The sequence below is a fragment of the Mugil cephalus genome, chromosome 4 (genome assembly GCF_022458985.1).
Source record: "Mugil cephalus isolate CIBA_MC_2020 chromosome 4, CIBA_Mcephalus_1.1, whole genome shotgun sequence".
Lineage (NCBI taxonomy): Eukaryota > Metazoa > Chordata > Actinopteri > Mugiliformes > Mugilidae > Mugil > Mugil cephalus.
In genome coordinates this window covers 24848052-24869519 of record NC_061773.1, presented here as the reverse complement: position 1 = coordinate 24869519, position 21468 = coordinate 24848052, and the positions used below count along the sequence as shown (strand labels likewise).

The 21468-nt window shown below is 41.8% G+C and overlaps 1 protein-coding gene across 2 annotated transcripts in view; it reads left to right on the top strand.

Annotated features, from left to right (window-relative positions):
• The first annotated feature begins 551 nt into the window (after positions 1-551).
• cdk18 (cyclin dependent kinase 18) overlaps positions 552-21468 on the top strand; it is a 59394-nt gene continuing 38477 nt past the window's right edge. Inside the window, exon 1 of one of the 2 annotated variants that reach the window (XM_047583662.1) lies at positions 552-945. The gene's annotated coding sequence lies outside the window, so the exon portion shown is untranslated. Of the gene's footprint in view, positions 950-21468 lie in introns of both variants that reach the window. The other variant, XM_047583661.1, reaches the window with a different exon arrangement.

The following is a 21468-nucleotide window of genomic DNA, read 5'->3' as shown; positions in this document are numbered from 1 at the left end:
TACAGGCTACAGGCTGATGATGCACCTAACGCCTCTCTTCTTTTCCACCCTCCCCACGCACAATATGACACTATTGCATGTCACTAACTTTATTCTGCCAGCATTATTTATATGACTCCACGCTGAAGGGGAAGCCGTTGAGTTTCTCTCCATGATACGGGGTAAGGCTCTTTCCCAACTATGTAAGAAAACCTCAGATGACATACGATGTGATTTGGCGCTAAATAAACACAACACATGATTCAGACACATGCACTCTGCTCAGTCATCCAGACACGTAAACACCGAAGCACATTCTTTCACATGCACAAACGTACGCGCACGCCTCCATGGATGTGGCCAGTGTGTGTGACAACACTGTCAACACCAGAGGCTGGCTGAGGAGGAGGAGGAGGAGGAGGAGGAGGAGGATGGAGAGGAGGAGGCTTGTGTTATGTCTAGGTGGTGATTGGCCGTTGCCATACCAACAGAGGAGGGCCCCGGTGAGAGATTGGGTGGGGGAGGAGCTGCAGGCTGATTATAAAGCACTCCTGAGCAGCAGTTTCTCCTCTCCTGAGCTGTCCCCACTGTGTTTCTGTGTCATTATTTTAGTTATCTGGCCATCGAGGCAGTGCTCGCTGCCCTGCGCCGAGGACAGAGGGGAGGGGTGGAAGGGTAGAGCTGTCAGACTTGAGAACAGGTTTTTCTTTTCCCCCTCTACGTCTCAGCTGCTGAGCTATCTGTCCATCACCGTGACAGAGCCGCCTGCATTTCTGTGGATTTTATCTCTGCTGCGTGTGTGACACCTGGGGGAAGGCGAAGGGGAAACCTGAGCGGAGAGGCAGGAGGTTCCTCGACCCTACCCTCTCCCCAGCCCATCTGCAACCCCCTCCCCTCCCCACCACCACCACCACCACCACCACCGTCTCCAGCCACCCGGCGTGTTTAGATGACCTCTGCTCTCCTGTAAGTAAGTAGCTCTTCTCCAGCCGTATCCGCTCATACCTGTCATTAAGACACAAGGGGGCCACAAGGTCAGGTTAAGGCAAAGGTGGAGGAACATGTCGTTACCTGAGGATGGCAGTTTTTCTAATTAGAATCTCTCGTAAGCTCGCTTGACATCTCCAGGAGTCTCGACGGGTTCACATGTGTCTCGTAATTAGTTTCCTGTATTTTGGGTTTGTCGCTGTAAGGTTGATGCTTCGTGTGCTTAATGTAAAAGGTTGCACCATAGTAGAAACTGATGTAAATGAAACTGATGCAACGTGTGCTGCAAATACACAAATGTGTGGTTGTGCACTGGCCATACTGATAGTACTGACAGTTCATTACAGATATGACAGAAAACAAGGTCACACGTATACACTGTTTATACATGAGCCCTTACGTAATGCGCAGTGAGTGCAACAGGTCTTCTGTGCGAGGACGTTTGAGGGAGAAGCTTTCAGCCGTCTGTGCAGTAACCGGTACTTCTGCATTGAGAACATCTTAGAACGTATAAAACCTCCTTCCCCTGCAGCCACCCGCCCACAAACCCACTCACTCATCCACCTCTCTCGTCTCTGGTGAACCTCATGCATTAGTACTCGCATGTAACCCGACGCAGGGGAGAGTAGTGATGTATTCACAGAAGGCTTTCTATAACCACCGTACACACAGCACTGTTTACCTTTAAGGACCAGCGAGAATAACTGGGGATTTTGTGTGTGTGTGTGCGTGCGTGTGTGTCCTTCCCGTTTCCATACCACTCTGTCATACTTTGTTGAATCACGCACAGAGTAGTCTGCAGCCTTGCTGTAGTGTTATTCACTAAAAATAACATGTTAGGGAGAAGCTACACTTCTGTTGAAAGAAAGTGTTACATGTTGAACGTGTCAGGAGGAAATATGTTTTTAGAGTGGATGACTTCTTTTTTTTTTTTTTCTTGTCATTCAGTTTTACATTTTGATGAAGACACTGACAAACATTTCAACCCAAATCTCCATAACTTCTGCTCTGAGCAGAAATTGCCCAGTCATTGCAGAGCATTCGTTTTTTCATCATGATAAAGATTTGTATCTTCAAGCAGATGTATGAAAAAATGGGTGAAACATCTTTAATCTACTTAGCACTGTCACATCCTCTTTCTATAGCGTCAAATAACTAAAACGAAACTAGTCACTTGAACATGCATCATCATCATATTAACTACCTAAAATGACAGAAACCATCTTTGACACAAACAACCAAAAAAGATGTGCATTGTAGTGTTTTAGTTTGGCCCAAGTCCCATCCACTAACATGGAGGAGGTGGAGCTTATGACCTATACTGCGGCCGGCCACCAGGGGGAGCTCTACTTGCTGTGACTTCACTTTAGAGTTTTCAAAGAGTTTTCGTGGCGTGTCAGAAGTCGCCATGTTGGAGGCACTCGGCAAGGTGAACAAAGCGCACAGACTTAAGTAGATTTTGTAAAATGGTGAATTATTGTTGTGTTTGTGGCCTGAACCAATCAGGGAGACCGCGAAAAACATTTGGAATTTTATAGACTAACAAAAGTTATTACAAATCAGAGAGAACAATGACAAAATCAATCAACCAGAATCCTGCAAGTTTCTTGTCAGGTAACTGAAATGTTGATAGCAGTGACTCTAATTTTCTAGTGTAATCATAATAATATAATTCACTCTACTACATATATCTGATTCTGGTCACATTTAATATCCTGCTACAGTAGCAACACTTTTCTTAAAATTTAGAGCTAAAATCTGGTGTTTTTCTCATTGTATTCCAGGTAAAAAGTCTGGCTGTTATCTAAAGGATAAACCAGATTGAATTCCATCTGTTGGAATAACAGGCCAGCAAATATCACCTGAAGAAACAAGTAGCTTGATATGAATTATATTATATCATCCCACCACAAAATTAGCTAAAAGATCCTGGTTTAGCTTTGTTAACCACAGGCGCCTCCTTTCCTCTGGTAGCTTATGGCAGTCTATAAAATTTCCAAATGTTTTTTCACAGCAATAATTTACCATTTCCCACGATCTACTTCAGTCCGTGAGTTCTGTTTGTCTTGCTGAGTGCCTCCAACATGGCGATTTATGGATTTATGACGCGCCTGATGATGCGCTGTGAAAATCCCCTAAACAGTCTATGGTCCAAACCCATAAAGTGTCACTAGGCTTGACTTTAAAGTCGTCTCTCAGTGGTGGTGGTTAATGTTTGGGTATACGAGGGAGTGCGTTGTGTCAGAGAGGGTTCCCACAGCTGTAGAAAGATCAGATTGAGTGGTTATTAGGAAGTGTTATTTTAGCTTAGGAAGTGATCCATTCAGGGTTAATCTTAAATGTTTTATTGGGAACATTAGGAACTAAGGCTGCATTTCTCTCTGGTAGAAAAGTGCTGGAAATTCTTCACCCAAAAAAAAATGCTGCAATGTCACATATGAATTTTGTTTCTGTTACAACAGCCTGAAAAAGCAGAAGTTCAATACGTTTTTTCAAGGTTTTATACGTACAGTGTTTGTTTCTATGGCGTCTCAGAGTAGTACATCACCACTGACCAGATAAAATTTTTTTTACCAAGCTGACCACAGCTGTAAGTCAAAACAGACTTTTGTACAGACTCTGCTGTTGTGCGCAGCGCTTGCGCAAGAAGGTTAGAGGTTATATATGTTGCCACAACAAGGTTATAGTGTTTCCACAACGCGATGGCCATGCCAGATCCTGTGATGTTTTTGGAAGCTTTCGTTTTGTAACTTGGCACAGCGTCTTCCACTGACAAACCAAACATCACAAACCTACAAACCGAAACACAACCAACTTTTGGAACCCAGTTTGCTAAATGTTATTTAAGTTTTGCTGCGATGTTGCGGGCATCTCTGCGTTTCTCCGGCTCCCTAATTCCTGATTCATCCTCTCAACTTTTTCGTCCGTAAAAATCTTGTAAATACCGTAAAGTCTACAAATCACTACAAATCCCAGTACGCATTTCTTCAGCTGCTGAGGACGTGTGGCCTCGTACATGCAGCTTTTTCTTGAAGCGAGATATCAATGTGTGTATCCATCAACAATTCGTTTTGTTGGGGGGTCTTATTTTTAAACCTACCATTAGATAGGACACACGAAAAAGTTGCCTTGCCAGCTAGTTAGAACTAATAAAGCCCACTATACTGTACATGTCTAGAGAACAACATTCACATCCATAATGACTTTAGGTTCACCCAGAAATATTCTACATGCCCCATATCACTTCTGTTTTGTTGTTTTTTTGTGCTTTTGTCAGCTTTATGTCTTCGGTCTGTCCGGTCACAATATTCCAGACAACATTAAGACACCAGTTTAGAATACGCTCTTTGCGTGAGAGAAAGGTTTATGTTCTAATAACAGCAATCATTTCACCTGAGCATGTTTCAGCGGAGCCACAACGGTAGTGTTTACAAAGGCTGCGTATTATTGAGTCCCTGATTCACGGCACAGCCCCGTGCCCACTCAGCCATGATAATGTGGAGATAGACCCTACCGTATTCAACAATAGCCCTGGCACCAGCGCTGAAGAAGTGCAAACATTTGGTCAAACAAACCTAATGGAAATCAGTTTGCGTTTCCCACAGGGCCGAACCACACTCATGACTACTGTGAGGAAACACTGAAAGGTTAAATGGTCCGGGAAAAGCAGAAACCTTACTCTGTCTACACACAAACCTGTTTCCAGACAAAGACAAAGATCACTAACATTAAATAAGCACACAAGCATCACATCATTACTCTGTTTTTTTTTTTTTGTTTTTTTTACAGTGGTTAATGCTTCTTCATAGGTCAGTAGAATAAACTGTATAAACGTACCTTCTGTAACCAGGAAGCTGATACAGCTCAGATCACTTAAGCAGCCCTGCATGAACTTTCTTGTAAATTTGCATAAGCTATATTTACTCATTCTTCTCGTAAAACATTTGCATTGCGACTCTTTATTAACATGCATATTTACTAGCTTTATGTCTTCTCCTCCTCCTCCTCCTTACAAATGTAAATTAGCACAGTGGCACGACACAAGATGCAGTCATAACAAATTTGGAGTGTCCTCGTGTGCACGCAGGGACCCGACAATGAAGCATGGCTGCAGCACCACTAATGTTCCACATTATTTATTTGATGCTATACGCATTTCATTGCTAGATTTCATTCTGTGTAAGAAAATCAGATGAAAAATATCCACTGCAGTTTTCGTTCTGGTCTGAACAGCCCTTGACCTGGTTTTCTAAAGGCAACGCATCAGATTAAAATGAACTTCCCTTTCAATTAAAGCACCGAAGAACTATTTAAACACACAAATAATCTAAGATCAAGGTTCCATTTATTGGCTTTTAACCAAGTCCAGAGAATTATCTTCCGTGTTTAAAGGATAGCAGCCGAATGTCAAATAGAACAGCTCCTTATATACATATATATTGATATGCAATATATACCTGTTCATGTTCCTGAGTTTTTAATATACCGGTGTAATTGATTACACAGCGTTAGGAACGTTGTGCACAAGACATCGTTTCACACTGGACCGTTTTCAATGTGGTGCCACTAAGGACAGATGTAGTGCGACTGCATCACTGGTGACCAGACGTTCCTGATTTCTGGGGACAGTCCTTATTTTGGATGACCTGTCCCCCAGCTATAGCTGTCCCCAAAAATGGCCCCAGTTTTAGCTTTTTATGAATGAGAAAGAAAAGGTGTTGCACATAGTCTACAATTATTACGGTAGCCGGTCGCGCTGCCAATGACATTAAAGACATAGTAGTTGAATATCTTTAAATATGAATAAATATGTAAAAATAAATGAAAACGTAAATGTCCCTGTTCTTTCTAAGAACATTTTTATTTTTTTTTTTTATTTTATCTCTGAGCTGTAAATGTTCCCGGATTTCCACATCAGTAGTCAGTGCTAACACGGGGCCGTGCAAACCAGTTTTACTACTAGTGTGGGATAATTCTACAATATTTACTCATCATCACAGTAAAATAGTCCATCCTTAGTCAACCTACTGCATTAATTCATTAATCTCTCAACCAGTAGAAAATGTTGTAAAACAAAAACAAATAACAACAACCAAAAAAAATGCTGTGATATACGTTTTTGGTCATACCGTCCAGCCCTATTAAAGTTTCACCTACATCACTACTATATTCTATCTTTGCATACAGGAACAACAACAGCTACTAATCCATCCCGTGCAGCTGCTGCAATTACATATCCAAAAAAAATGACCCGTAGGGCTGCTGGATACGCTTCCCTCTGTCGCAGCCAGAATGCTTCAAAACCTTCCCACAGGTGGGCGGACTGAGCAATCCAGCTTATTTAAGATTAGTCAACCTACCTGGGGCAACTTGTGCGTTATAAAGAATTACGTTGCTTTCACAGAAGACTGCACAAACACAACTGTTGTGACAGGGGCTGTCTATTGGAGAGAAGCTGTTTGGCGATCATCGCGGTACCCTGAGGTTCAGGATTGGCTTGTTTCTCTAAGCAGGAGGGTGACTGGTGCATTTACTTTCAGCTGTTGTCGAGCGTCATGGCGCTTTGCATAATTGCTGGCCTTTTTTTCGCACAAGTTTCTAGTCCGGCACTGCAGCTGGGGCAGTTTTTTAAGACTCTGGCCCGAGACGTTGACACAGACAGAAGCCACCTTGGGAAATGTATCATGCGGTGTGTTTGAGCGGTGTGAGGTAAGCTGTGAGTCACAGAGCGGCTCCTGACAGAAACATGACCGCGAGGGAAAAAACGAAGGTCAAAGTCCCAACGCCCCAGAATAATCCAACACGTAATGTGATGTAAAGCGACCCGACACATGTAAAGATGTTAAACTCTGCTGCATGTTTCTGCCTGTGAACTGGAAAAGATTTTTTACTGCAGCCACGCTAATGAAATTAAGCGTGGTCCATTTAGTGCAAATGTAATAAAATATAATAAAAGGCAATATCACTAATAATATATGCTAAGACATGAAATGCAAACACACACATCTACATTTCACAGTTAATGCACAATCCCTAAAGTAATATCAATGGATTGTGCAGTAAGAGCGTTTAATAATAATATTTGCCAATTATTAATAATTGGCCAAAAAGGAGAACGGCTGTGTATTTAGTAAGAAAAAAAAGGAAATGCTTCAGTGAAGTCTGCAGCAGCAACATACTTAACAAATCACAAATAATCATTAGCTCAGTGTGTTGTTCATTATTCCACATTATTATTTTAATTATTTTTTTCTTTCTTTTTTTAAAAAAGAAAGAAAGAAAAAGTGTTTTTGCTTCAGTAACAGTGAAAACAATGTGTCACTCCCAAATTATTAAACTATAAAACCATAAAAAATGACAGATTATAATTTACCATTATCTGTTTCAATAATAACCCAGATAACGTTTCTATAATACGACAAGTAATGTGTATCAGGACTAACTTTTAGTTATGGATAGTCAATAAGGTTAGTGCTGTTGCACCGTGTGCATAAATGCTCACAATTTGGCGATGCACATGTGGGTCCTGTCTACTGAGGATATTTATTAAACTCAGAGGAAAAACCCCTACAAGCATCTCCAGTTAATCTCTTGTCAAAATCCAGATTAGTGTCATTGATTGTAAGTCTTCTTAATAACTGTTACAGAAGGGAACTGTGTGTGTTCATTGGTCTCGGTGCTGATTTGTCAAATAAGCCGGACGTCAGGATTAAAAAAATCTAACTAAAAATATATATGTTTTTCACAAAGGAGACTTCCTCTGGCATGAGGACAGATTATACTTCCTTCATTCTAGGGATTTTGCATTTTTATTTGGTAAAAAAACGCCTCCCACAGACTCTATGCCTCAGTGTGAGTGGCTAACATCGGCTGTTAACAGCTCAAGATTGTGGGCAAAGTAATTCGCCTGGTTTCCAAGCTAAGTTTATTTACAAGATCACATGTCCATGTTGCATTCTTATGAATGTCCACTGACAAGGGAAACATCATTCCTTGGGGAATAGGTAAAAACTAGTGAACTCAATCAGCAGTAATACAACAATTTAGTTTTTTGCACCGTGTACATAAATGCTCACAATTTGGCGATGCTCATGTGGATCCTGTCTACTGAAGCAGAGGATATTTATAAACTCACACAAGCATCTCCAGTTGATCTCAAAATCCAAGTAGTTTCATTGATTTTAAGTCTTCTAATAGACTTGATATAACACTAGCCTTGTTGGAGCTTTACTGGCATGTATATACAGTATTACCACAATGGACACATCTTATGGTAATGTTCAGAGAAATCACTGTTCTTTACACACAAAGATTTGTTGGCGCATTGTCCAGAATGAACCATTAGCTTTAACGTATTACTAAAATAGATTGACTCATTTCTCAAATAGCCTCAAAATAGCAGAATCTAAGGACTCTAAGGTTTGGTGTATGTTAATACTCTGTTATTATATTATATGTGTGTTCATTAATACACAGGATAAGATGTTACAATCCCTTGTGCCAATTGGAGGCAAAACACATTTAGAAGCTTAGTCCAACTGAAAAACCGACCAGCAGGCTAGCAGTCAGCTACCAACAGCTAACTAACCAGCCTAGCCAATAGCAGTGGGTAAGAAGTGATAGGACATGCAACAACACTTCAACCTACACTTCTGCCAAGATCAGAAGTAAAACACTAGAAGACACCAGCTAACTGACCTAGCCAAAAGCATATTATTATAATATTTTATTCCTTTCTGTAATTAGGACTTTTTAATTAAGGAGCTTTTGTAAACTAGTGATCTGACCTTATTTACTTTACATACTAAGTAAATAAAATATAGTAGAGCCTGAAGTTATCTCCCTGTAAACTTGCCTAAAGTACCTGCTGAGAAATCCTGTGAAACCCCTTCAGATAAAAAACTGTATATATGTCACCTTTGTGTCCCTTATAAGTCAAATGGTAATATTTATGCGTCACTGGAAATTAATCACTCTGTAATTTACTAAGTTTTCAGGACAAAACACGTAATGATCCATTCTGGGCAATTCATCCGTGCTCCAACAACTCTCAACAAGTGTAAAGCACAATCATTCCTCTCAACAAGATGCACCTTTTGTGGTTAATGCTGTATATTCATGCCAGTAAAGCTCCAACAAGGCTGCTGTTATATCAATACACATCAGTGCAGCAGGGAGAAAGAAAACAGTAAAAACCAAACGTAAACTCGTGAGCAGTCCACAAACAGCTGCAGAATTTAGAGCGCTCATGGCAAGTGGAAATGACAAAACATGCAGCCTTGTAGTCCGTCATCCAGAAAGCTCTGACTGTCAGGAGGACAAGCCCCAGTGTAACTTTACAGTGTGCCCTACACTGTGTCACAACAAAGGTCCTTCAGGCAGTGTTTGCTTGAGCATGATCATCCCTTTAAAGCAGCTAAATCAACAGCGCAGTTGTGTTTATTTTGTGCCATGCCTGGTAACACATTGTAGCACATATTTTGGTCTGAGGTCTGAAGGTTTACAGGGGAGGTTTGCTTGGTTGGGTTAGGGTTAGGTTAGGTTGGGGTTAGGGTTGACCCCATCTGACTACAGTCGGCAGACAGACCTGAGAGCACTTTTGGTTCTCAGAAAGAATCCGTCAGCCGTGCAGCAGGCCTGTATAAACAACACCGTGTGTGTCATTTTGATACAAATAAACATCTATTTCCACAATTCCCAGGATTGTTTGTTTGGTGGTGGCAGTGTTACGTCGACTGCTTTTGGTTCTTTTGAATAATTCAAGCTAAGATGAAATTTAAGGGTCAGTAAGTGGACTGTAGTAGTAATGCAGATGCTGTCCTGCCTGTTGATCATGGTAATGAGGGAAAGAATAAGTGCCAGTACACTGCCACGCTTTGTGCTGAGATCGAAGCCTCTTTTTCGGGGTGACTAAACCCATTGAGAATGGGTTACACACACTCAACTGTTGCTCCGTCATGCCTAAAAAAGACAGACAAGCTGGTTTGTGTAATAACAGACGCCTCTCTGTGGTAGAATCTAAATGATATGACTTCAGAGAAATAAATCACAAACATTAAAGCCACCCTAAAATAATTCGCTGGCTTCCTGCCATGATGGAGTGACACTGTTAGCAGTTAGGCTAATTACCCATACACTGACTCTGTTATAAAATTGCGAATCCTCCATTGGAACAACCACTCTGACATCTGTGTCCCGTTACATAAATCATAGTGGCCCGAGACACAATAAGTCAGGCTCATGTTGGCCTCGGTACTTGTTGTTCACTCACGGCATCTGAACAGTAAGACTACTGTTGACATGGGGGCAGGAGGTGACATGTGGACTGAAAACTGAGGACGACACAAAGAGATTTATTGTGACGGTCAAAGAAGTTTTCATTTTTTGTCAAGGGTTAGGATTAGGGTTATTATTGGCCCTCATTCAGTTCAGGTTGCACATGAGACGTGGATGATGAGGAGTAAAGGACGATGAGATAAAAGGAAAAAAAAAAAGAAAGAGTTGAATGTATGGGCTTGTAAGAGAGAAATGAAGGCTGTGATTGTTGTCTGGAGAAGCCTTAGACCAGAACAAAGAGGGGTCGAAGATGTGCAGGATGTGACATCATATTTTTGAAGTGTGTGTTACAGGCCACACCAGATGTCAAGAAAGAGAAGGCTTGTTGGTGCACAGGCTAAAACCGACAATTGTTTACTCTCCGTCTAGACTCGATGTTTTTCTACATAACGATTACCGGAGACATGTCTGGCAAGATTGATTATCACTGTGGACATGGGAAGGATAAAAAAAACAACTTGCTCGGCTGCTTCTGTCTCTTAAGTCAATCACACTTGTCAATGGCTTGTCTCAAACCGAGTCTCGGTAAAGTAAAGCAGTTAAAAGGAGGAGCTCAGATGTGGCTTTCATCTGTCACAACTTCTTACAGAGTCTCACAGTGTTCACGAAGGCAACAGTCAGACTGCGGAGAAGAAAGTCTGGCTTTGTTTCGAATTTAGGTGAAAGAATGTGGTGATCCCACCTACTACAGTTCTTTGTATGATGTAGTGAACAGAAAGAGACATCTACACATTCAACTAGTAGTCAGGACTCAGGAAGAAGAAGATAGCGACATGCTGGTAAATAAATCTCATGGCAGACTGTGGAAAATCCCTAGAGCTAAATGTAAAGTTTGAAAAGGTTAAGGTAGATTCCACCACCATATACTCGCCACCACACATATCCAACTAGCATATTACGGTCTCAGATTTGTTCATTTGAGTTATTGCATTCGGAATTCGTATTTAACTTTGTCCCAGTTTATTTACCTGTAGTCATGACCAGAAGGAAGCATTACGAAATGTGGATTAACGGGGTGGCTGGGTTCAAGTGGAATGGTGTTGGGGGCTGAAACCATGATGAAGAAGCAGGGAGAGCAGTAAACACTAACTGTATATACTATGAACAAACCCATGGTGACGGACGTGACTGGATTCTGAACCGCGAAAATGAATGGTTGAATTGGGCGGATCACTCGGTCGCCATGTTGTTTTACAATGCCCACACTCGGATACTCCATATATGGATGTGGGGGGGTGGTGGTGTCGGATGTTGAGACCCGCCCACCCAACTCTCTCCTACCTGTTAGCTCAGGCTACCACCTGTCACTGTCCCCCCAGAACAAAACCATTATTGTACCAGGCTGTAAACATGTTTAATAATGCTGTAAAGTTGGGATTTTTAACACGGATGTCTATGGAGATTTTCTTCCTTTTGGAGCCTCGAGTGGCCACTCGATGAACTGCAGTGTTTTGCACTTACAAGGCTGAACTGGACAACGCTTTTATAGAGAAGTAGCAGAAGGAGGGGGCAACTGAAAGTGCTCTGAGTGTACGGATGGTGAAGAGTCTTTGTTGATAGGGTTTATGAATGTCAGTGGTGGGTTTGTTCAAGGCTCAGTTTATTGTCCAGTGTGAGTCCCAGGTACTCGTGGAGGAAACTGTTTGTCCTGTGGATTAGGGAGGAGAGGTGGGACTTTGAGGTTTTAGTACTCAGTTAAAATCAGAGCTGGAATCAATGAAGAGGAGTCTGGCCAAATTGCCTGGGGATTCAAGGTGCTGCAGGATGTAGTAAAGGAGGCATCCATCCTCAGTCCCCCACTTGTCCTGAAGATGCCAGTGAGTTAACTATTATCCACTGGCATCTTCTCCAAAGGTAGGAACAAGGGTATTTTTTCTACTGCATTCAACCACAGCATATGCTCAGCTGGTAGTGACACTGTTGTAGACTACCCCGTCTCATGGACCAATTTTAATACGGCTACAAATTGCCACGATTATCGTCATAAACTTGCATATTAAGGCTTATTTTTTATATATATATATTGTTAATAGATTTCAAGAGGGTCTGCACTCACATGTTTTTGTCATATACTCTGTATTTACTGCATTTGAAATGAAGGGTCAATTCATTTTACATTAACACTAAATTACGTTACATGATTTTACAAATCTGCTGAACTAATAAGTGGCATTGAACAAATGTGCCAGGACATTCACAGCTGCTAATTTGCGAGTTAAACAAAGGGGCATTGTTTGTGTTTGGATTTGGACTAATGCGCCATTGAAAGCAGCCAATTATTACAGCGTAGCTATTTATTGGCTTATTGTCTCCACAATTTGGGTCAAGCAAGCTTTTTTTTTTGTCACCCCCCGCCTTTAATCTTTGTGCTAAATTCAGCTGGAAATAGCTAACCCCTTATTTAGAGCACATATGTGTGGAGTAAACGTTCTCATCAAGTGTCTAACTACACACCTAGCGCTGTTGTCAGGGCTGTTTCAAGACAATCTGGGGGCCCTGGGCAAGGGACACCTTGGGGGCCCCATTAAGGGAGACTAGTGTCCATAGAGCTTCCATCATTGTCATTGACATGGACCAATATCAGTCGTCTCTGGGGGACCCCTTCATGCTCGGAGCCCTAGCCAATTGCCTAGTTTGTTTGTCGGCTTCCCATATAGCCTACCTAGTTTATTGACAGCCCTTCCGCATCTTGCACTTGCATGAAGAGTACAGCGAAGTGACAACTGAGTGGGCGTGTGATGTCACGTGTCACTGTTTCTTCAAATGCATGTGACTGCCTCACAATTAAGGGCCTGGGTGTGGGGAGAACCTTTTATCTTGGGAACACAGTTTGGTCTGTGACAGAGATCGCTTTGAAGAAACATTAGAGCAGGATGGGTCCAACGATAATGCGACCAGTTATGCCGCAATGGTTTTTGATCTGCTGGCATAATCTGAAAATATTGCACGGGTTCCAGACTTGTTTATGTGCCTTTCGCGGTCAGAGAGATTTCACCAACGACTTCTCTGCCACAACAGAGATGTGTATCTCCATTATATTTGTGTATCATTGCTGTCATGTGGCAGCTGAAAATTGGATTTGCGGCATTACAGACTATACACACCAGCTGCTTAATAGCGATTCTTCCTTACCACTGTGGTTTCTGTGAAGCAGCGCCAGCATTCATCTCCTTTAGGGAAAATCTGTGTGTATGCGAGAGTGTGTGTTTGTGTGTGTGTGTGGATGCAGTTGTTTTTTTTTGAGTCCATATGAAGCACTGGAGCACGCAGTAATGTCACCCCAGGCCCAAGGTCAGTTTTAGATCACGTGACCCATCGCACACATGCACCGATAACACAAACAGATGTGTTCATGTGTTTCTCCCTCTCACTGTCTCACACCCACACACTACTTAATGTGGTGAAAAGATAAAGAGAAGCTCACGTGAGTATGATTTCCTTGTGTTATTTGTATTGAATTCATATCTGAGTGATTTAAAGTAGCTCCAAGATTTAAAAAAATAAATAAATGTCTGTTAAGTCGCTGTCTCTCGCTGAATGAGGTAACACAGCGTACGGTCCACAGGTCCACTGACCAGTGTAGTGCAATATGTTTGCATCATTGCAACGCTATCAGACGATAGCTTTTGGGCACAAGTAGAACACTTCCTGCACATACTGCTACACAGTCGCATTAAAAGCATTTAACTGGTAAGAATTGAGTTGACTTTTATTATGAGGAAGTCACAAAGGAATACAAAGTGTTCCTCTACTGTTCATGCAAAATGCGATAGCGGCCATTTTTGGCATTTTATGGTGATAAAGAGATTGAAACATTGCAGGGAAAGAACAAGATGGAGCGGCCACAGTGAGCTGTATCACTAAATAATAAGAATAATAATGCATCAGTTTTACATAGTGCTTCATCACAGACACTCAAAGACGCTTTACAGTGGATACATTATCCATTCGCTCACACAGTCACCCCCTGATGGAAAACGTGGGGGACCACCACCACCAAACATCACTCGCTTGCAATCATGCACCAGTGGGTTAAACAACAGACAGACGAGGGACAGGGCAGAATCGAACCACCAACCTTCATTGGACGACCGACCGACAGTTTTTGCATCTATTGTTACCATAACTTCGGGTGTTGCCAGATAAACCCAGGACTTTTCAAGGTAAACACTTGATATCTTGATTCAGTGTTTCTTCTCACAGTTTGAAGATTTTTCCGTTCTTCCTCTCCAGCTATATATAGAGGCTGAACAGGAACATCAGCTTTTAGATAACCTTGACCTGGATAAGAGAACAGAACCAAAACTGTGAAAGATGTAAATACAGATCACGAAACAGTTGACTTTCTGTGTACAGCCACCAGAGAAGTGTGTACAGACCACATTCAGGTTTCAGGTAAACATGTAGAAGAGAAGAGAGAATTAAAGGGTGAGGTGTTTTATTTCTGTACAGCTCAGTCATAAATGTCACCATTTGTTGCTCCATAGTTTGCAAGTTTCAGATAGTTTGACTCTGTGCGAGGTCAGACAGAAGAATCTAAGAATGTCCCGATTGGTATCTGAAGATCAGTATCAGGCTTTTTTTTTTTTTAGTTATTTTTGGTTTTTTTTAGGTCTGCCATAAACCTGTGTAAGTGTAGTGTAAGCATGTTTTCTTCCTCTTCTGTCTGATTGGTTGCATCAAAACTTCCAAAAATGGTCCTGAGACTAAACATGTCCACCGTGTGGAAGTACTTTACTGTGGGACATGAAGTCAGTGCAATGTGGATGTTTCTTGGTAGATCCTTGTTTTAAATAGCACCAACTTGATTTGCTACCAGAAGGAATCTCAAGACGTTGGTTAGGGGGACATCCCAAACACAATGCCCAAAATAGTACTGAACTGTGAAGACAAAATGGTAAATCAGCATCATACACAAAAGATGAAAACTAAATTCCAGTCTCCCCTTTTGCATCTCTACATAGCACTGTCCAAATAATCTTTCTTTTTCATTTACCTGCGTTCTACTTGTTCATTGCCCCTCGTCTACTTCTTGACCGTCCCACATATCACAGCTTGTGTTGGCAGCCTGTCCAGCTGTCAGGAACAAGAAACTGGCAGGCCGGGTTTCACTGGGCAAACACAGTGGTCGGATGAAGCTGTGGCCTCGCTGTTAATGGTTTGCTCTGACACCGTGCCAGAGCTGCTTTACACTGGCCCCTCAGTCATTCATTAATTTGTTCATTCAACACTAATTGGACGAAAGACAAAAGAAAATATTTGCCCCCGGGCTTTATATCTGAGTTTCAGTTGCTCAGCTTCATGGCTGCGTCGTACGCCTTTTATGCGGATGGACTGTTCGGTGTGTGTGATATTTTTTTTTTGATGACTATGCCCACTGACCTGCATGAAAACATGAAGCCCATCCAAACAAGCCCCACATCTTTTCCATCAGCTGGCCCCATTCTAAATGAGCGCATCTGAAGGTAGCTTTCTGGATTAATTTAGACATAGCGCACATGGGTCACTAGACCACCGACATATGGCTTTTGGCTGAATTAAACACAGTCCTTTATATTTCCCTCGGGGTAAGAGCCACTGAACTGCTGCAGTGGATTAGATTACTGACCAACAGGAAAATGTGTGTGTTAGCACTGACCACTTCTTGATTTGGACTTAAGTAATTGAGTTATCAGCTTTCTGCAACAATCTGATTTCTTCAGTATTATGTAAACAACCCACATAGTTTCTATTTTCCAAGAAGGGGAAGAGAAAAACCTGTTTTGTTTTTTCCCATAGAAGGCTAGTTTCTGGTCATGCACAGTGTTTAGTATAAATCAGTAGCTTATAACAGATGACAAACGCATACAAGGCTTACAAAATAATTTTCCTCACATATGACCACTGAATACTTTAGTATTTATACCCAAAGCTCACCATTTCACATTTCCGGGTTGTCACTGATCATTGTTCACTTAAATTCAACCTTCTCTGTCAGAGCTTAGATTCTAATTTTACTTAAATAAGAAACAGGAAATAATAAAAACTCGTCTTAATGGATGTTCAATGTTGACTGGTTTGTATGTAAATGATGTGGGTGGCTGTAGTTCAACATGTAAAGCAGGTTGTCCGTGAACTAGAGGGTTAGCGGTTTGAACCTTAGTACATGGACACACACACATGTCCCTGACCAAGAACCTGAACCCCAATTTGCCTCAGATGCTCGGCGTTGGTGTGTGCATGCTCGTATGAATGTTAATGTCGTTCTTTGAGTACCAATAGATAGAAAAGCATTATATAAATAAAAGATCGTGTTCATTGTGTAGTGTGTTTTGCATTGCGTGGGCCTAACATCATTAGTAACGGTTGCAAAATCTTTGGTTGATTATACATTTTTTTATATATATATATTTATTTTAATTTTCCGCCCCAAATTAAATTTTCCTTAAAAACACATTAACATGAATCCAACATATTTTATAACTGGAGGCAGAAGACATTATCTTTCCGTCAGCACTTTGCCCATTCAGCGATACAGGAGCTGTCTCAACAGAGCACCGTTTCACACAGAGACCCCGCCCCTTTTGCTGCTGAGCTGTGGATGTTAGTGGAACATCCACTAATAATATTGATAGTTGCGAATAATTGTATTAACTGACAGGATTCAAAGGGGTGTAGGTTATAAATAAGGCTGCAGAAACTTAGAGCGGGAACTCATCTTGGGAGGATTGGGCTCCCGTCCTCCTGGTTCCAGTAATAAAAGAGGGAAAAAAGAGCAGTAGACTTTCTTGTGAGTTAAACATGACACCTGAATGAACACATCTGCAATACTACAGGAGCTCGCTATTGAATGAACGGCGGACTGCACTGCAGAAGTCGAGCAAGAAACGGCACAACATAAAGATGCAAGAGAGGGGTGGGGATGGGAAGATAGAAAGACGGAGATCAAAGAATAATTGGAATTTTAAAAGAGGGAGAGGGAGGAAAGAGAGAGCACCGTGGCAACACGAAGTGTGTTTGTGTCCACGCAGGGTCACAGCCACTGGAGGAAAAATGATCCGCTGGGACCTCGCTTTGAGCAGATGCCTTTTTGTGTGAGTGTGTGCTGTCTGTGGTTTAGGTTGTGAGACCCTCTCTGACTGCTCGCACAAAGACCGGCTTCCTCCCTATGATAGATCGGCTCTGACAACAGTGTCAAATACTCCTGGCTGCAAGGCTCCAGAGCATAAAACTGCTCAGTTTCCCAAAAAGCACCGCTCATGCAATTAAATAGTTCAAGACACTTTTGGTTGTCCGGTCTGATACAGAACAGACACAGAGATGATGAACAGAAAGAATTTGACAACGCAAACAGTAAATATGTTGCCTCGCTGCTACGTTCTGCTGATTCTGCACTTGTAGGATATAGAACATACTTTTCACCCATCAAAAGAAGTTTCAAAGGTTCCATTTAGACTATTCTCCCAGTCATAACTTTGGTGTGAATTGTAAACAGGAAGGCAGGTGTGCACCCTCAAAGTAGCTGAAGTTTTCAGTTACTTTCAGTGGTGTTGACTGCCAAACATTTGTAAGTGACGCAAAGCTTTTGAACTTGTTTCTCATTCAGATAAATTCAAATGTGAAAATGAGTTCTGAGACAGCTTACAGATGAGTCGATGTTTAGTTCCTTGTTGCTCAAAAATTGCCGTGCAGTGATGTATCACAGTGATGACTAAGGTGACCTACTCAATGGGTTATTTAACAGCCAGCTGTCTAGACATTACAATAAATTTAGATATTTACAATTCAACAATGTAATACGTATGGTCCAATTTACTATTTAAACCGCATTACTCACTTAGACACTGCCTGGCCAAAAAACAAAGGTCACACACTCATATATTTCGTTGAACCGTCTTTAGCTTTGATTACAGCAGCATTCTCTGTGGCATTGTTTAGATAAGAAGATCTTGTATTGATGATGGGAGAGTCTGACCAAGGTGCCAAACCTTCTCCAGCAAATCCCAAAGATTCTCAGTGGGGTTCAGGTCTGGACTCTGTGGTGGCCAATACATGTGTGAAAATGATCTGGCCTCATGCTCCCTGAACCACTCTTTCACTATTTGAGCCCCATGAATCCTGGCATTGTCAATTGTCCTGAAAAAATCCATTGATGGAATAACCTGGTCGTTAAGTACATTCAGGTAGTCAGCTGACCTCGTTCTTTGGGCAGAATGTTGCTGAACTAAGACCTGAGCAACTACAGCAACCCCAGATCATAACATTGCCGCCCACAGGCTACTGGACACTAGGTATGATGGGGGCATCACTTCATCTACCTCTCTTTTAATGTGACCTTCTTGCATAGCTCCAGAGTACAATCTTTATGATCCATAGTAAATTGAAGCCTTTTTTTCCCAGTTAGCCTCACTGATTAGTGGTTTTCTTAAGGCTACAAACCTGTTCAGTCCCAATCCCTTGAGTTCCCTTCACATTGTAAGTGGGGAAATGTTCTTACTTTCACTATTAACCATAGTCTGAGTTAGGGGTGGGCGATATGGCAAAAATATCATATAATGATTTTCAAAACATAAAATCACGATTTTGATTTTATCACGATCTTAAAAAAAATAGACAATTAAGTCCAAAGAACCTTTCTTAACACATTTTATTTTAAATAGTTGCAGTTTTGCCTGTATGTGGGATGCTTCCTCTTCAAATGATTGAACAGGTTCGTCGCGCTGCCACCCGACGTGCGAACCTGTCCTGTGCAAACTTTGCACAGAACATTTGCCCGCGCTTCATCAGTTGAGGAAAATCCAAACCAATTCCATATAATAGAAGTGGAATTTCTTTTAGTGACCAACTCCGTTTGGCTTTCAGCCATGGCTCCATGCGGCTACCGCTACACACATAAACAAGGAGGCGGGTAAGAAAGCGCGTCACTGCCCGTAATTCGCTATGATTGGTCGGTCAGGTTGACGACGTAATACGTCTGGTGCATCCGTGCATCAGCATAGAACTGCAGTTTATAAAATGTGCCCTAGACGATCCCACGATCTCTGCAGTTTGACATGGTCGTCTTCACATTGTAATTGGTCATGATTTACTATCATCATATCGCCCATCCCCAGTCTGAGTTCTGCTGCTCGGAATTAACATAAAAGACAATGAAATTGCACATAATGTGTCCATTTTAATAGTAAGTGTTCACAGAGAAGCTAGAATTGGATATAGGCCTACACAGGCCTACAGCACATTTAACATGGTACTTCATACAGTCTTCTTGTTTCATGTGCAGAAAATCTGCAACACATCTGTTACATAATCAAGGAAGGAGGCTTTACATGCAATGCTCACTTTTCTGCAGCTGGCGTAGTCATACATTGTTTACTTTTGGTTTCAGAATATGCACTCTACCTAGAAAGGACAACTATAGATTGATATTACTTTTTTTTTTTTTCTCAGTGCACTCACCAGGCAAAAATGTAGATTATTACTCTAATCTGTTAAAAACAAACATCGCACTATGGTTTAAGCAGTTTGGCTTGATATCTACATGGCACAGTAATGGTCACAGCTAAAAATGTCCCCCTCTGTACAACATCAGAAGCCCAAGCTACCAGTTACAGCCCGGCACTGCTGCTCAGCTTGTTACACAAACAAGTCTTTGTACCGTTGTTTGTAACAACAACATACTGTTAGTTTTCTGTTCTATGTCGTACGCTGGATCCCTTCTCTAGTGCACATTACAGTTCAATATAACCTGCTGAGACACAGGGGAAGTCTGTCTTTACAAAGGCTGCCTCACAAATTCTCACAGGTGAAAACATCAGTCGCCCAAACACGCCAGCACTTTGGCCCACCTGGTGATATTGATTTCTCTCTCCCCACTGAGCCTCTTTCCATTTTTCTCAACCCCTTAATCTGCTTTATGTCTGATGGATTTTATTATACCAGCATCCCAAACTTTGAGCCTGTTGTGTATTCTGTTAACTGCGTGTATTGATTGCTATCTAGGAAATGCTGTGATCACTAGTGAACTGAATCTGCAGTACTACAGCAAGTGCTGCTAAGTTATATTGTATGTACTGTACATGAAATCAAACACACCTGATCTGAAAGCATAAATGTTTGAGGTTTCTGCTGCTGCTTTATCTGTCACTAGACGTTATTGAGGGTTCTTTGTAGCGTAATTACAATTAGAAAACCTTTATATGTCCCTCAGTGGGGAAATGGCAGTTTGCAAAAGCATATATAATACACTCACCAGGCACTTACACCAGTTACACCTTGCTAGTAAAAGGTTGGTTGCCTTCAGAATTGCCTTAACTCTTCCTGGCATACTTTCAACAAGGTGTTGGAAACATTCCTCAGAGATTTTGGTCCATATCGACATGATAGCATCACACAGTTGCTGCAGATTTGTCGGCTGCACACCTATGATGCCAATCTCCCGTTCCACCTCATCCCAAAGGTGCTCTATGTATTGGATTGAGATCTGGTGACTGTGGAGGCCATTGGAGTACAGTGAACTCACTGTCATGTTCCAGAAACCATTTTGAGATGATATGAGCTTTGTGACATGATGCATTATCCTTCTGGAAGTAGCCGTCAGAAGATGGTCCACTGTGGTCATAAAGGGATGGACATGGTCAGCAACAATACTCAGGTAGGCTGTGGCATTTAAACCATGCTCAGTTTGTACTAAGGGGCCCAAAGTGTGCCAAGAAAATATCCCCAACACCATTACACTATCACCACCAACCTGAACCATTGATAAAAGGCAGGATGGATCCATCCTTTCATGTTGTTTACTCCAAATTCTGGTCCTGACATCTGAATGTAGCAGCTGAAATCGAGACTCGTCAGACCAGGCAACGTTTTTCCAGTCTTCTATTGTCCAGCGTTGTTGAGCCTGTGTGAACTGTAGTCTCAGTTTCCTGTTCTTAGCTGACAGGAGTGGCCCCCTTGTGTGGTCTTCTGCTGCTGTAGCCCATCTTCTTCAAGTTTGGACGTGTTGTGCATTCAGAGATGGTATTCTGCATTCCTTTGTTGGAACCAGTGGTTATTTGAGTTACTGTTGCCTTTCTATCATCTCCAACCAGTCTGCCCATTCTCCTCTGACCTCTCACATCAACAAGGCACTGGATATTTTCTCTTTTTTTGGACCATTCTCTGTAAACCCTAGAGATGGTTGTGTGTGAA